At 39.6% G+C, this 17,547-nt stretch overlaps 1 protein-coding gene across 4 annotated transcripts in view; it reads left to right on the forward strand.

Moving 5' to 3' along the window:
• The window catches only part of SEMA5A (semaphorin 5A), a 505,914-nt gene that overhangs the window by 33,961 nt on the left and 454,406 nt on the right, over positions 1 to 17,547 (forward strand). The window lies entirely within an intron of this gene.

Consider the following 17,547-nt stretch of genomic DNA (forward strand, 5'->3'; position numbering starts at 1 on the left):
AAGTAGATGGAATCAGTGAATCTTTAGTTTCTTGGCATTTAAGACATAGCTCTGTGTCGTACCATCTGTTTTGTGTGAGGAGCTGCAGCCGCTACAGTATCAAACAATCACTGGTTGTAAATTTTGTTGAGGTCATTATGATTGCTTTCTTCTGAACCTTTCCTTTGTTTTCCCTCTATCTTTCCCCAAAACACAGACATGTGTTCCACGTGGCTAAAGTTTTCTGGAGAACCACTCCATAAGCTGTGTACATTTTTGATTTAATGAAAACTTCAAAGACATCCTGAAAAGAAAAAATGTTTTTCCTTTTAAAAAATGTCTGATGGAGTCTAGAGGATTTGATGCCTTCTTGAGTGAAATCCAGTGATAGGATTCTCTGTTAGATTATTACTTTTTCACTCTGTAGATAGTAAAGTTTTTTGGTTTAATCCTATTATCAGAATGAGTTATTAATATCCCTAAATTTACCAAGATACACTTTTAATCCATGTGACTGTGATTCTTTTTAAAAAACATGTCTTGAAATGGGATATTTATTTTCCTGAAAAAATTTAGTAGGACAATTTACACCAACATGTTATACTTACTCTAGTACTCAGCTTGCATATGTGTGTGTGTGTGTGTGTGTGTGTGTGTGTGTGTGTGTGTGTGTGTATTTTATTTATTTATTTGCATCTCATTTCAGGAAAGTAAGGCAGAACATTTTTACAACTTGGATTTGGCTTCCTTTTATTCTTTGTTTTCATTAATGCGTTTCTTGCTTTGGCATGGAACTCTATTTGGTTTGCAACACTCTAGGAAAAATGCTTAATTACTGAAAAACTTTGAAATTCAGGAATAACATTCAGGGGAGCGTATTTGTTCAGGTCACATTTATGTGACTTTCAAGAACAGATAAAAATAATCTGCAGCTAAACCAAATTGGTCCTTTCATTGAAAGGATTTGGTTGTCACTGGGACAGAAAGAAATGGTGTCTAAGGCTTCCTTTAATTTAAAATGCCTTAAAAGGAAAAGCAGGATGCATAACAGAGCCTCTGCTGGCATGGGCTCAGGCTCTTCTTGAGATCTTTCCAGAATACTCGACACAGCACGGCAGAATTGAACATGAATGTTGACTTTTAAAACCACTCCATGTGCATTAAGAGATTGCTCAGTTACTATCAACATCTGATCTTAAAAAAAGAGAAAAAAAGAAAGAAAGGAAAATAACACTGGATATGTATTAGAAGACCAGCACTTCAGCTTTTGGATTCACCACTTTCTACCCGCATCACTTCAGACAATTCCCTACTGTGCACTCAGCTCTGGCTTCTCCATTTGAAAAGTAACGATATATATTTTGCTTCCCATTCAGAGGGCTTAGGAGGGTCTAAGGGTTAGGTGTATGAAACACACAGTAAAATAGAATGTTATATGTAATACAAAGGAAATGCAAAATTATGAAGGTATTTTGATTGTTGCTAAAGTCATAGAAAAGTAAATATTTTGCACGCTGATGTATTTGTGGGTAAGGTTGAGAATAATCAGTTCTCCTCTCATGCTTTGAGACAAGGGAGGTGGAGCTAAGGCTATGTCAGCTCCTCTCTTTTCGAGAAGCCACAGTTTTGACTTTAACTTTCATTGCCAGGAACATAAATAAGACTGATGAATACTTCTCTGCCTTCATTCATCCCCAAACTGTGAAGGATGTTTCCAAGACTTTTCTTCTTTTGTCTCTGGTTAAAAGAGAACAAGATGTCTGTGTAAAGAAGATGAAGAATCTCATTTTGTCAGGATAGTGTTGTCTGTCTTAGTGTCACATGCTATTATTTATCATAACTTGCCCTCAAATTGTTTTCTAGTTATTAACAGGAATTCAGTTTTTTTATTATTTAATTTATTTTTAATTGACAAATAGAAATTATATATATTTATAGTGTTCAACATGCTGTTTGGATATATGCAAATCTTGTGGAATGACTAAATCTAGCTAATTAACATATGTATTACATTATTTACTTATCTTTTTTTTTTTCACGTTGAGAGCACTTAAAATCTACTCTCAATGCAATTTTAAAGTATAAAATAAGTTGTTAGCGTGGTCACCATGTTGCAGAATGTTAACTTTGTTTTTAGCTTATACCTGGTACACAGGTTCTGCACAAATCAGACTACAGTATTTCAGGTTGGAGAGGTCTTCTGAGAGAGCTAAATGATCTCAGGGTCTTTAGTCAGGATTGCTGTCTCCGGGATATCAGAGTCTTTTCCTTGGATTCAGAGTAGCATGAAATGATACCGACCAAATAATTACCACTTGAGATAGTTTTCACCCTTGGAATTACCTTCCGAATTAGCCACATGAAAACATTAGGCTCTGTTGTAAAAAGACTATATATCTTTAAATTAAGAGAGTGTAAACTGGGAACAGGACATTTTCCAATTCTATATCAAAATGAGTAACAGATAAGAGGAACTTCATATTACAACATCACGTGATCTCTTGAATGCAATGTGCTTTTGACAAGCTGTAGAAGGACGATATAGCGCTGTTGTAAATATATTTCATCACTTCAAGAGTTAAATAATATATTATAAGTATTCCTTGTAAATGAATTCCATAAGAGTTTGGATGAGTATATGAATTAAAGAGCCATTAATAACTATTGGAAAATTTAGAAAATTTCTCTTAAGATAGATATCAGGAAACATAATATGTGATAGTCATGGCCACAGATACAGAATAAAATCTGAATGGCCTAAAGCAACAATGGCTTCTCTTGTATCTTTTGGAACTGGCTTGGCAGACCAAATGGACCATGAATCAGTTGATGGTGGCAATTTGTGTGTCAAATAGTTGTCCCCCAAAATATGCTCCAAACTTGTTTAAGGCTGTTCCTTGAATCATCTGAAATTATATTTTAAAACATTTCTCTATTGAGAAATTAGAAAGATAGCCTTAGGTTGAAATTCTAATTGGGAGGTAAATGAAGGGATTTGTGATACATACCAAAATTTTCTAAACTTGCATTGAATCGGGAGAAGGATTAGAAATGTAATGTTTTAAGAAAATGCAATTTTATTTGTTTCTGTAACTGGAATAAGGTTAACAAATAGTTTCTTAAAAAGTTTGCTATAACCCATTTATAAAACTCCTTTGCAACTAAAAGTACAATGTAAAATATCTTTTATAATGATATTTAAAAGAGTACTTACAAAGAACTTGAAAAATCAAGTTTCCAAAATGTGTTATTTACTTCTCAATAGTTTGTGCTTACTAATCTAGAAATAAAGCAACATCTATGAATTACATGAAGTTGCCATTTGTACGCCAAAGTCTACCAAATACTGGAGATTTTAGTGCGTTCAAATACACACTAATTCTCCCAGTAAAGCAATCAGCATTTGCCGTATTATTACCGTCTAACACAGTGCTCAGTGTGCTGCACATTCTCCCTGACCCTGTGTAGAAGGAATGAATGAGACTGCAAATGAACAGAAGATTGAATGAGTGAATGGGTGAGACTTCCGGGCTGGATGTTGTGCCAGATGCTATGGGAGGTAAAATGGCATGGCTTTCAATCATAATGCTTTTTCATTTAATGCTCTTTCCAGATTTCCTGGAATTAATTTTTCCACCTTTGTGGCCCCTTGGAGGTTGCCTCAGCAGAGAGTCCTTCCCTAGATATTCTATCCCCATATAAAATTTGTCACTTCTTTCCCTGCATTTAGTTTCTTTTTTCCTCCTATTACTTGAAATAATGTTCTTTCTAGTTTATACATTTTTTTGTGTTTTGTCTTCTTCAGTAAGGTCCATGATTAGAAGCACCTTGTGTTGTTCAGTAATGTCTCCCCAATTCCTAGAAGAGGGGGTGGCATATGTTAGGTTCTCAAAACGTGTTTCTTGAATTAATGAATGAATGGTTTGGAGAAAAACTATCTAGTGGGATCAGCTGATTTGCCAATGGTCTAACTCAAAAACCAAACTTTAAGATGAAATTCTGGGACTTCTTACAGAGTTTAGAGTATTACAAGGATAAACTTTGGGTACATGTGGATAGTCTAATAATGTGGCATTGCAGGGGCTCTGAGGGTGTAGAACCAATATCCACTCATTCAGTAATTTAATGTTGGATGCCTACTAAGTGTCAGGCAATGGGTACTCAGCAGGCCATAGAAGAAATGTAAAAGTGACCTTTCCAAGTTCCTCCTCTCATCCTGTTCCTCCTGTCTTCAGCCCCTATGGTCACCTTCCTTCCCCTTGTAGTGATGCTGTCCTGGTGAGTAGTAGACGGTGCCACCTTGCACCCACCCAGACCCTCTGCCTGGCCGGAACTGCTCAGTGTTTGCAGATGATGAAACCTCCCTTCTCTTTTTGAGGCACTGATTTATCGTGCCTGCCATTTTCACTGTTGGATCTGCAGAGCTCTGGTAAGCATCCTCAGGGTTTGCCTCATTGTAAATTTGTCTCTAGTTGTACATTCACTGTTTCTTCATCCTATGTTTTTAAGCATTTACTCTTTAAATGGGACTGAGAATACAGCGATGGGGAAGATAAACATAGCCATAAAAGCTCTCAGAACTTCCCTTCTGCCAAAGAAGATGGGTAGTTGCAAAGACACAGTGGGAGGCTATGAAAGGAAAAATAGAGAAGGATCTGGAGCTCAGAGCAGGGTGGTGGTAAGCAGAGGACTTCAGGGAAGGCCTTACAAAGGAGGACCATTCTCTGGATACCTGCGGAAGGGAAATGGCCTACGATGGCAGAGGGGAAGGCTGTTCCAGGGAGAGGGAGCTGCATGTTGAAAGGAAGGTAGTTTAAGAAAGTTTGCAGCAGCTGAAGGACTGGAAATGCTGTATCTGGCTAGTGTCCATTCCACAGTCACTGGCATGTATTGATGGGAATTTTATGAGCTACCCCTTCTGCAGTGTGCAGAATGGATTGTAGGAAGGAGCCATCAGATGCAGGGAGTTCACTACAATGGTAACATTTAGAATGGTGATAGGGAATTGGGAGGGTAATAGATATGTAGAAGGCTTGATGTACAGGATTTGGTGACTACTAGATGTGGTGGTGGTGGGGGCTTTATGAGGAAGAGGGAGATGTCACTCCCTGGTGTCTTGCTCGATCCATAGAACAGGTGTTCTAATGACGAAGGTGAGAAACAGTAGAGAAGGCATATGCTGTGGTTTGTTTGTGGAATGCAGGGTGATAAATTCAAAGCTTTTTATCTAAAGATTCAACCTACTCACAGTGACTCCTCTTTTCCTAGTTGCTAGGATTCTATGAGCATGTTCTGGAAAGGCTTCCCCAAGCCATCTTTCTGAAGTTTTACTTTGTGCTAGAAGAGCAGCCTTCCACGTTGGGCACCTCTGAGTTCTGCTTGGGTCACCATTCAGCATTTGTAGGTGTCTGCTTCCTTTTCTCTTACACTGACTGAGACTTTATCTCAAAGGCTTTACAGGAGATTACATCAAATATGGAAGCCAAGAAATAAGGAAAGACCTCAGGAGTGCATCCTGTAAAGGGTAATAAGCATTTAGAGCTGCATTGTGTAGAAGCCATGGAAAAGCAAGTTTGACAAGAGAGCCAATTTATTCCTGAAGAAGGTGATTAAGGCATGTGTGGGGAAAACAAAATGATGACATTTAGATAAACTGTTACCGGGAAGTCATACTGCACCAGATGGCATATTCTTTAAGACTGCTCACATAGCCTCTCTCGGAGGAACTAGTTAACATGTAAATCTGCACCAAATACTCTGGGATGGTTTTAACCTGAAAGTGACTTGAATATCATGGAGGTACAGACCCGATACTTTAGGGCAATGATGAAAACTCAGTCATGCCTTCTATGTGGACTCAGGTGCTTCTTTATTACAGTCAGAAAACATGATTAAACCTAACTGCAATGAAACACACCCATGCCATTTATTAACATTATTTTATTTCTAGTAAAACGATGTTACTTTATTAATGTTATCTATTTTCTACTGAGAATAGCCATTGCTCTGTGAGGAATTTATGTCCATTTGATTTTTTAAATTAGTTGTAGTAAACTTAAAAGAAATCAGCTTTCAATATATAGTATTTAATTTTAAAAGTTATCTTAGCACAAGCTCATGCGTCTGGGTGGTTACAGGAAAGAGTCCCTGTAGGAAATACAGTATCCTGAGATAGAGGAGGAGGCATGATTTCAGCATGGAAGTGAACCCATGGGAACTGATGTTGATTGTGTTCTGCAACCTGATAACTGGGTGTGCTGCTCTGGAGGCTCCCTGTTGGCCTTGGCTTTCAAATAATTTGTTTTCATAAATGTCATCACCTTCTTAACATGTTCATTTGCCGTTTTTGTCCACAATTAATAAGGGGTGCAGTGAAACCATTCCAAGATTTCTCACCCCTATAAACCATCTTAGACCTTATTTTGATGGTACAAGAGAGCTAGGACCTTTCCTTTCATCTCTGTCCCATGGGGCTGCATTTAGTTGTTCATTCAGTTTGGCCTCCTCCTTAAATGGGCTTTCTTCGCAGCAGTCTCTCTAAGCATGGAACCTTGTAAGACTGTCTGGATAGATTTTGCAGCCTAAAATGAAAGGTTTCAAATATAACCCATTATATTAACTATTTTTAAGATAATTTAGGAGTCACCCTGAACATTAGATCTGTTTAATAGCTTACTAGATCTTCGTGTATTAATACATTGCATAGCAGCTGAATGTTGATATAAACAAACTAAGAAATCAGGCAACTTTAGCAACTCCTCACCAATGATTTGAATTTAAAGCAATATACGTAGCCTACTAAAAGTCTCCCCCTTATAGCTAAAATAAAATTAAGCTTTTGCAACTAACTTGACCTTTGTCTATTGCTCAATTGATCTTTGAATGACTCTAAACAGAACCCTAAATTATCTGTTCCTTTCTATTCTTTTATCTGTCTGCAGCCAATAATGTAAATTATTCTGGGTGGATGTTTTACTTTAATTATCTTTGAAAGTTTCATATGAGGGTGAGGACGACCAGTAGTCCAGTGCCATTTCTCTTGATATCTCAACTCATTCTTTATGTTTTAGTTTCTGCATTTTTTATCTGGCTTTATTTTGCTGCTTGCTTGACAGTTAATCTACCAGGACAAATTTCTGATTGCTCACTTTGAGACTGTTCTTACTGATCACAGAAAGTGTAAACCAGAAAGTCAAAGACAACAAAGAAAGCTATGATACTTTTCTGAAAGCCTGCATGATACCTCCTTGTAGCAGTTAGAAATAAATCATTGTCTTAGCTTCAGCAATTTGGCCTTCTGCTGCCAGCAGGGGTGTTTTGGGAGCCACCTGCAAGGCTCTGCTTCCCAAAGTCCTCAGGTCTCAAGGGCTGGGTTGACTGTTTGGGTTCTGGCATTCTGGCCGCTCTCCTTTCTGGAAGGGAGAGACTAAGTAAGTCTCCTGCAAGTGCTTCAGGGGAGGCACACGAACCAGAGGAGATGTGACAACTTCTAGCATTCAATCAAGAAGCGTTTCAAGGGGAATATGAGGTTACAATCTAACAGACTATTTCCTGTTCTCCAAAACATCCAGGCTGCATCTGAGATCACCCACTGTTAATTATTAAAAATAACTGATGGAGTGTGGTTGTGGTTTGAAAGTTTGAGTCACAGGCATGCGGTTTGATTTTTAAAAAAATTATACTAAATGGATTTCCTCAGGATAAACCAAGCCCAAATGAGCTGTCTATTGACAGTGAAATGCTTTTGCCTTTTGCCTTCTGTGAACTAATAAATAAGTGCTAGATTCAGGGCAGGAAGAGGAAATTGGCACTCACATCCTTGGTCCCCTCAACATGAAATCAGTTTATCATCGTTGTAGGAATACTTGATATTTCTGAAATCTTCGTTCGTTTGCTTTAGAAGTTGTCGTTTTCTGCTTAAATGGAGGACAAATAGTAAAACTAAATTAGAATTTCAGTTCTTCGGTGTTCTGAACTTTGTTGGAATTTTTGATAAGAAGAAGTATGTACTAGGTGATAAATTTTTATTTCAGTTAAAAATGAGTTACAAGGCTGCTATGATGATTGGATACCATCTATTACATCAAGCACAGGGATGAGGAAAACAGAGAGGAAAGTGAAAGCCTTTGGAGAAGGTGACAGATTGAAAAATGAGGATATGACATAAAAGGAACCCGATGCTTTGGCCCTTGCCATTCACTGGACATCAGAGTATAATCCACTGGTGATATTGGTGCCAATGTGGTGTTTCTGCTTGGGACTCCTCGTGACCCAGCTCCCATGACCTGGCTCCCAGCTCCCTCTTTGCCCTCATTCTCTGATTTCTCCCTTGCACCTGTCCTCCAGCTTCACTTACTCGCTCTCCTTCAAGAAAGGTTCTGAGCTGATGTCACCTCTTCAGGGGCGACTCTTCTGACTACTCTGTGTAAGTCCTATGAAGCATTCCCCTTGTCCCCTGCCATGCTCTGCTCTTTACCTGCTGTTGCATTCGAGAGCCCTGCACTTAATGGCTTAGTCCTTGTCCCCTCATGTGAATCCACGCTCTGTGAGAACGGGGACATTTCCCTGCTTACTACTGCATCTCTACAGCTTGCAGAAGTTTCTGGAAAACAACAGAAGCTGAATATTTGCTAAATGCATTAATGGAAAGAGGGTTTTTTTGAGCTTTTGTGGAAACTGTAAAAGTAAACTCTTTTTCTTCTCCTGCCTTAGCCTTCTGAGTAGCTGGGATTACAGGCTGTGCCACCACGCCCGGCTAATTTTTGTGTTTTTAGTAGAGACAGGGTTTCACCATGTTGGCAAGGCTGGTCTTGAACTCCTGACCTTGTGATCCACCCACGTTGGCCTTCCAAAGTGCTGAGATTACGGATGTGAACCACTGCGCCCCACCATGAGATGTAGTTCATTATAATTAAAGAAAATGGTGAATGCCAGATGCCACTTATTGAGCCCTTTCTCTGTGCCAGGCATTATTCTGGACGTTTATTGACCTAAATGATGCCAAATGTTTGGGTTTTAAAGAAATCTATGGCTTAAAATTAATCTTTGTCTCATCTTGACAAATTGTTTTATAATATGCCCAGAGTGACGGGAAATGAACTCCTCTATCCTTAAATAGTGACGGCGTTTCGAGGGCAGTGCTATTATACAGATCTTCATCCATGACAAGTTGTCCAGGGTTTGAAGTGTTTATTTTTAAAAATTTGAATAGAACTTTAGGATTCTATATAAAATACATAGAGATGGTCCCGTGTGAAGTTCAAACCATTCAAGGTTAGCTCCAGCATGTGAATGAATCTGCTCAGTAGCACATGGTAATGGAGCGAACATGGATGTTGTGACCCCAGGCTCCTGTGTTAGACTCTGAAATTAACTCACTGGGAGTTTTTTGTGGAATTATATAGTCTCTAGGACACTAGCTCCTAGATACAGACAGGCTTTCCCTAGCAACCTGCTATGAGCATCCAAGAAGTCACCTGTGCCTGGAGCCCTGGGGGCTCTTTTGGTTTCTTTGTCCCTGCTGAAGCTCACAGTTCTGCCTTAAGTCATGGTCTGTGTTCCTAAGGAAGAAAGTCAGACAAGTGTCTTCCTCCAGGGGAGTGCGGAAGTGCCTCACTTATGCATACCTAGTCCTGCAAATGGGTGGGTGGTTTCACAATATATTTTGAATACTTTCTCTCTCTCCTCACACTACCTCTTTTGTTTTTTTTTAAATACCAGAGAAGCCAGAGGCTCTGTTTCCTTTCACTGACAGCTTTATGCCAGTTATTCATGTATTCCCTGTGCTATTATTATTTGGGCACAGTGCAAAATGATCAAGAATATGCCTTTGCTAAAATAAAACTTCTGGCTCTGGCTGTCTGGGTTTAATGTTCTACTGTCCCTTTGGGAAAATATCCAGTAAAGCAAAGAGTGGAACAAAATCTGTTGACCCCTGACACTTTCCTTCTTATCTTTGCTTTCCTTTCCTTCCTCCTTCTCTGTCATTCTGTTTTTCCTCCAATTAGAATCCTTGGGGAAAGGGTATTTAATTGTAGAGTGGCCCCGGTTTTCTCAGGCATCTTGTCTCTGATGGATTTCAAAGGCTTGCTTCTCTCCTTCAAGTTGAGGACTGCAGTGCTAAGGGCCTGACACCCCGACTGCGCTGTCTGGGAGCCTGCTAAGTACCAAGTGACAAGCTCAGCATGTGTTCATTTGGGCAGGACTAGGCTGGCTGACACTTGAGGAAACCCGTGCAACTCTGGAAGCTCAAGATGCAGGATGTCTAGAGACACCCACAGCTGAAAGTGACTCCAGGCCAGCTCTCTGCTATCTCTGGCATGAGTTTTTGCTGGGGTATTGTCAGTCTTGTCATGAATGGCTCAGCTACTTCAAATCACATGTGCTTAAAATGTGGTTGGCTCAGCCTGGCATTCTTACCCTGGGCCAAATGGTGCCTCTGATATTCATATATATCAATGGACAATTCCTTAAATATAAGGGGAACTTTGTCATGTTACAAATAATTGGCTGCTCCTGCTTTTATTTAACTTCCAACTATGTGTGTTATTCCCATCTCCTGTCTTAACTGCTCTAGAGCAGTAAATCCTACCCTCAAGGAGAAATAACCCATGCTGAATTCAGGAATGTGTTGTGTTTTCTCAGTTCTTAACCTGGATCCTTCAGCTACTTCCTCAATATTGTTGTTTTCATTAAAAAAAAAAGATTAGGGACAAAGAGTAAGAGCTGATTCAGAATTACTCATGATAAAATATTTGTCCATTTTGGTTTCTGTGGTAGCTTTGGTCTGTTTGAATATTGTCTCTAGGCCACAAAAAATAGAGATACCTCAATGCTATCTTATGCTTAGTAATTACTATAGAACAATCTAGAAGCTAAGCATTTATGTTTTCTATAGGTAGATGAATGGAAAGTTTTGGGTTTTCCATTTTGTAGCAGTTAGGAAAATGCGTAGCTGCACCTATAGGAAAACTTAATTTATGGCATATTAGCCAACCAAGATCTATGTTTTTGTCACGTGACAGCTGTGTGTCCAGAGTCCTTGGGCGCTGTTGGGGTGACCATTGGAACCTAGGCTTTTTTCTCTTTTGCTCAGTCATTTTTGGCAAGTGTTTTTTGTCTTCATTGTCAGTACTTCAAGGGTGTAAAACAGCTGCTTCCCCTGCAGCCCAGGGTCTGGATTCCAGCAGGAGGAAAGGGAGCTGTTTCTTCTTTCTCTTGCGTAGGTAGAAGGGATATGGGTAATACCAGCATCTACTTCATGTTTCTGAACCCCTCCATTGCTGACATTGCTTTTGGATGCTTTCCTTTGCCCACATGATACTCTTTCTGTATTCTCTACACAGGAAATAACCCAGAAGAATGTGTGTATATGTTTTTGTAGGTGTACTTAATAAAGTATTTCATATACACACACAAATGCACATACACATATAGACACATATGCATGTGCTGACATTTATCTTTAGAGTAAAGATAATTTATTGGCAATTCAGGTTCTCTTGTCTCAGCCTTTTACATTTTAAGAATGCAAGTAAGCATAGACTTTAGTTTTCTATGTTATATGAAATTCCAGTAACAGGTTAGAGATTAAATTGTGTTAGCAACCATTTTGACACAGTTGCATGAAATTGCTCTAGTGTTTTGTTATCCAAGTATATTTTAATTGAAGAAAACACACGTTATTCAAAATATTGTTGATTCTTCCCATAGTCTTTGTGTTTAATCTCATAAATATCAAGAAAATCAGTGTAAGAAATTCTGGCCTCACACAGGGACCATTATAACAGTATCTAGATTTTTTTCATAAAGGCAGGGATGGTTAATTCTTCCACTAAGGTATTAATTGAGCTTGATGTTTAATTGACAATTTAGCTTCTGAAGATATTGATGAAAGGTTCTCATAGAGTCAATGCCCAGCTTAGAAGCGGTATGCTGGCAAGCTCCAGGAAGGCAGGGAGAGCCTCAGGAGGAGCACGTGTACTTGGAATTGTAGCGCAAACAAATTCCTCTCCTAAAACACATACAGTGTGGACCGCAGCCAGGCACAGACCACAGCCTGAGGCTCGGCAAGTAGGAGTTCCAGAATTAGCAAAATTTTCAGTGTAAGTATACCCTATATACTGCGTGTGATATCATTATATTAAGATGTTATTCATTGTTTATCTTTTTTTTTTTTTTTTTTTTTTTTTGAGAAGGAGTTTTGCTCTTGTTACCCAGGCTGGAGTGCAATGGCGCGATCTTGGCTCACCACAACCTCCGCCTCCTGAGTTCAAGCAATTCTCCTGCCTCAGCCTCCTGAGTAGCTGGGACTACAGGCTTGCGCCACCATGCCCAGCTAATTTTTGTATTTTTAGTAGAGATGGGATTTCACCATGTTGACCAGGATAGTCTCGATCTCTTGACCTCGTGATCCACCCGCCTTGGCCTCCCAAAGTGCTGGGATTACAGGCTTGAGCCACCGCGCCTGTATTTATCAAGTGCCCTATCCCCAGCAAGCCTCAGTGTGGGCCATTGTGGGACATCAGCGTGGATCAGCTCAATGGATTCCCTGAGGATGGAGCGGGATGATGTCTGAATCAGTCAGGAGAAAACGAGTGTCTTGCTGGTGTTACAAGATGCAATTCCCTTACAAAGGCACATATCAAAAGCTAACATGATGAAAACCTTTGGAAGGTTTGGTGTTTTGCCAGAGATTTCTTAACATGTGTCTTAAGAGCAGAAGCTCTCTTGTCATTTGGAAAGAATATCACTTCAGAGGCCCCATGGGGATGGCATCCGTCCCACCGTCAGGATCAATATGTAGTGAATTTATGAACAAATAAGTCCAAGCCATGTGCTGCATTTAATAACGCATTATAATAACATAAAATGAGATGAGGATTAATCAAAACTTTATAAAGTGGTGCTAAATTGACTTAGTGATTTACATCTGGCTCTGTGTGCCTGGCCCATTGACAGTAACTTATCTCCAAAATGTCGCATACCATTTCTTCTTAATTGCTTATGTTGTGCTGTGGGGTGATATAGAAGATATTAAAATATGAGTAACAGATGGATACTGGCTAATGGAGCTCCAGATTTCATATATTTTCTTATTGTTATTTATTTATTTATTTATGAACCTATTTCTGTAAAATAAAACCTTTTTTTTTTTTTTTCAGGGTAGTGCCAGCTTCAGACTTTTTTCCCCCAAGCCGTCTTATTTTAGTTTTTTCTTGCTACATTACTGTGTGTTAGAAGCAATTCTGGGCTCTGGGCTTCACATGAGGTTTGGTTTTTGTTATTAATGGCTGAAAGTTAATGATATGCAACCAGATTGGGACACTTTGAAGGTAATGGCAATATCTGTGTATGGATGATTGTGGTTTGTATTTATCTGCTCTTGCTGTAGTATCTTTGTCTTGAGTGATAACAGAAAGTAAAATATTAAAGAACTGAAGTGTTCATTTCTGGACCCTGAGTAAAGTTGCTGCCTGTCAAACTTCCCGTTCATACATCAGTTTATTTATAGAGCCTACTTTTTATTAGTTTATTTATAGAGTCGATGTAGGGCATTGACTAATAATGATAGTCTGCCTTCAAATAGCTTGAAGTTTAATGGAGGAAGACATACATGCAACTAATTAGGTCAATAAGGCATTCTTCATGTTCCATTGGAAGCCAGGGTTCTTTGTACCGTTGTTAATTTCTGTGATTTTGGAGCACATTCATTAGCGAATACGCCCCTTGTTCTTATCCATTCTCTGCTTTTTTCTTTATTTGTCATTTAATGACATTTTTAAATGTGGGGACATTGAGTCAGGTGAGGTAGAAAGATAACAAAGATACAACACTAAATTCTTTGATGTTTTTCCTTACAACATTGGTTTTCAAGTGCTCCATAAAGGTTTGTGAAGTTTCAGGAGCGTAACTCCTTGGATGACTGTGAAGCGTGTTTCTGGGGGCCATTTAACCATCTTAGTATCCTCTGCTCTCATCTCTCTTGATCCACCAGATGGCACCACAAAAGCAGGAGGCCCCTCCTCATGGAAGGTAGAAAGGGGACCTTTCTGTGCCTATATTTACACCCACGGCTTCGCGTTTACTCACATAGTTGCAGTTTTATCATAATTGCAACATGCATACGTTCTTACTACGTTCCTTGTAGCTTGCAGTAACTGGTATATCTGTTTGATACAGTGAATTCTGTCATTGTTAGTCATACACACAGAACACGTCAAATAAATACAGATGGAAACACATGCTGACAATTCCACACGTCACCCAGTTCAAATTGCGCTAAACACACCATCTGTGTTCACGGTTTAAGTTTGATTCCAGGTATGCAGTCTTGAGTCACAGTGGCCCCAGGCATGGCAAGGTTTCTGGGTCAGAGTTGGTTATTGTAGTACGCAGACAACGTGCTCACGGGAAACAAACAACTCCAGGGTGTGTGCCGCTGACTCGCAGTATGAGGCTCATGCACTGTTCCCACGGTTTTATTCCCTGCTGCCGTGTCTCGGCTGGGAAGGGCACCCTGTGGACTCTGCATCTTCGTAACGATGATGCCTCAGTGACCAAGCGCCTTCCGCGTGCCATCCACACAGCAGTCTGAGCAAGCTGAAGGATCCCAAGTTTAAATTTATCTTTTAAAAATGTCAGAACTTCCCGAATTTTGTATTAAAATTTCTCAATTGTATTTCTGAACTGAAATAAAATATTACCAAGTTTGTAATTATCTCCAAAGAATTCGATGGATGGTGAAGGAAAGTCCTTTTCCCCTCATGGTGACGTCGCTGTATTTAGACTCCTTATATTTGTTTATGGTAATAATACTCTCAAATATATTATCAGAAATATGGTGCCTGGCCCTGGCATGGTTTGACAGAGGAATAGTGCCTCCTGAGCCATAGGGCCCAGACAGAGGAGGTGAGGCTCTGGATCAGTTAGTTTGCATATTAAAGGTAAGTTCTAGGTTGGACCCCTGGTCTTCTTTAGAAACTGACTAACCCAGGGAGGGGCAGTCCCTTTCCAGCCAGAAAGCTTTTTTAAGCTATCAAAACATCACAGTATAGAGAAAATTTAAAAATATTTACCATATACCCGCTTACATACAGGATCAGATAGACTGTTAGGGTTAACTTGGGATGGTGTCTGCGTACATCTCTGTATACAGCTTTGCCTGTGTCATGTCCCGAAGGAGTCACACATAACATACTAACTTAGAAAATAATAGGATGCATCTTCCTCTAAGCAGTAGCCAAGAGTCAAGACGGATCAAAAGAGGGACTAACATGAAATGTGCAGCTTTAGGAGGAAATTAATGAAGGCAAATCGACCCAGTGGTTAACAGCAGTAGCCTCAAGGCTGAGCCCCTGTTCATCGCTTACTTGCTGTGTGACCTTGGGGAAGATACTGACATCCCTGTGTCTCTTCTTCCTCTTCAGTAAAATGAGGACAATGATAGTACTTCCATAAAGGGTTGTTTTGAAGATTAACTGTCACCATCTGTGATATGCTTAGATGCCTGGGATCTTGAAGTGCAGGCTAAGTATTCACAAACAGTCTTGATCAAGTGCCTGTTACCAGAGTATGCTGTGCCAATCAGCATTAAGTCTCACATATTGTGAGGCATACCCAGTTATTGAGATGTGCTAGAAAACAAGCATCTGCAGCTCTGGCTACCTTCTCTATTATCGCCACTACAGCCACCCCTGTCCCCAGCCAAGTGTGTCTGAACCCAATGGACTATATATTTGAAAATATCTTAGAAAATCAGCAGTCATAAAAAAAATCAGGGTTTTTTTAAAAACAAAAAGATACTTGTGCATATATTTTGTAGCAATATGAACAATGGCGCTGCTTTTCCTGAGAAACCAGTGATGCTGACTCCATAGAGGCTGCTTACTCTTAGGAGCTCATCGCTGATTGTCAGCTGATTGTCTCCTTAGCTTTGTGGCTTCACTAGCTCCCAAGTGTTTCTGAGAGAAATACCATGTCCCTGTAAGTATCTAATGTATTCAACTAAAGGGGAGAAAAAAAAATGCTACCGTGTGACGCTCTCTTTAACACGGCATTGCATTTTAAGACCATCCCAGATTAACCAATTTAAAAGATAAATATTGGATTCATATGCAAGGGTATTTTAAGGCCTTTTTTTCTCTATGCATATTAAAACACAAATGAACAGTGATTATCTCAAATGCTCTGCTCAGAGCTTTGTCATTCCTGGTAGCTGGTGGCAGGTTGCATGTGTGGTTTTATGGGCTTTAAAAGATTCTCATAGACTTATCTGTAAATGATGGATATATATATCTAAATTTTTTTTTTAAAGTGAAAAATCAAGGCAGTCCTTATGGAGACCCAGCCTTCCTTAGGTAATTTAATACTCCAGGACGGTCATTTTTTCTTGACTATTTGGCAGGCAGGCTGGTGACCGAGCAGACAGAGTTTACACCTTAAATTCCAGCAACTCTGAAATTCAAATTTTGACGCTGCCACATACTGGCTGGGTTGAATTAGACATATTTTCTGGTCAGAAAAAACATGGTAATATTTCTTCTGGCTGTGTTCACTGTAATTCTGATGTTAGTGGGAGCTGCTTCATTACCGTTTCATGGCTTTTGTGGACTGTCTAGGTGGAAGTTTCTAGTGCTTCCTTAAAATACATTTCTATTAGTATATTATACGTAATCTTCATCTGAAATGCATTTTATTGGATTATGCAGTTATACATTCTTCATTAGTTGATAGTATTCAAATGTTTACTTAAGAAATACTGAGGCCGGGAGTGGTGGCTCACACCAGTAATCCCAGCATTTTGGGAGGGCGAGGTGGGCAGATCACCTGAGGTCAGGAGTTCGAGACCAGCCTGGCCAACATGGTGAAACCCCTTCTCTACTAAAATTACAAAAATTAGCTGGTCACAGTGGCACACACTTGTAATCCCAGCTACTTGGGGGGCTGAGGCAGGAGAACCACTTGAACCCGGGAGGCAGAGGTTGCAGTGAGCCGAGATTGCACCATTGCACTCCAGCCTGGGTGACAGAGTGAGACTCCATCTCAAAAAAATAATAAATAAAATAAAAATCGAGTGCCATCTATGTACCCAGCATGCTGGGGATACAATAGTGACGAAAATCTGGGTCTTCATGAAGTTTCCATGTGTGGATGGGAGAGGGTAGCAGATTGGTAATGAGTAAACTAATGGGTATTCAATCAATCAGGGAAAAGCAAATACTATGAAGAAAAATTAGGCAGAGTGATTTAAGAGTTTAAGTAAATAAGAGGGACAAATTGCTAAACTAGAAGAATTAAGAATAAACTACAAATAGTCTGATTTAATATTTACCCATTACTGTCCACTTTCAAATGTAAAGAAAATGAGTTTGCTTTGTCAAGAACTACTTGAAGCCAGAGACCCGGCCAGTTTTCTCTTTGTCCTCCCATGGACACATCCTGTTGAGTATATGCTGGTCTCACTGAAGTCTTGTTGATGGGCTGGTTACTCAATGATGCAAACTACCTTATAATGGGACTCAGTCTTGTCCCTTCATATTCCAGTGCTTGTTCCAGGGCCTGGCACTA

This window comes from Saimiri boliviensis, chromosome 1 (genome assembly GCF_048565385.1).
Source record: "Saimiri boliviensis isolate mSaiBol1 chromosome 1, mSaiBol1.pri, whole genome shotgun sequence".
Taxonomy (NCBI): Eukaryota; Metazoa; Chordata; class Mammalia; order Primates; family Cebidae; genus Saimiri; species Saimiri boliviensis.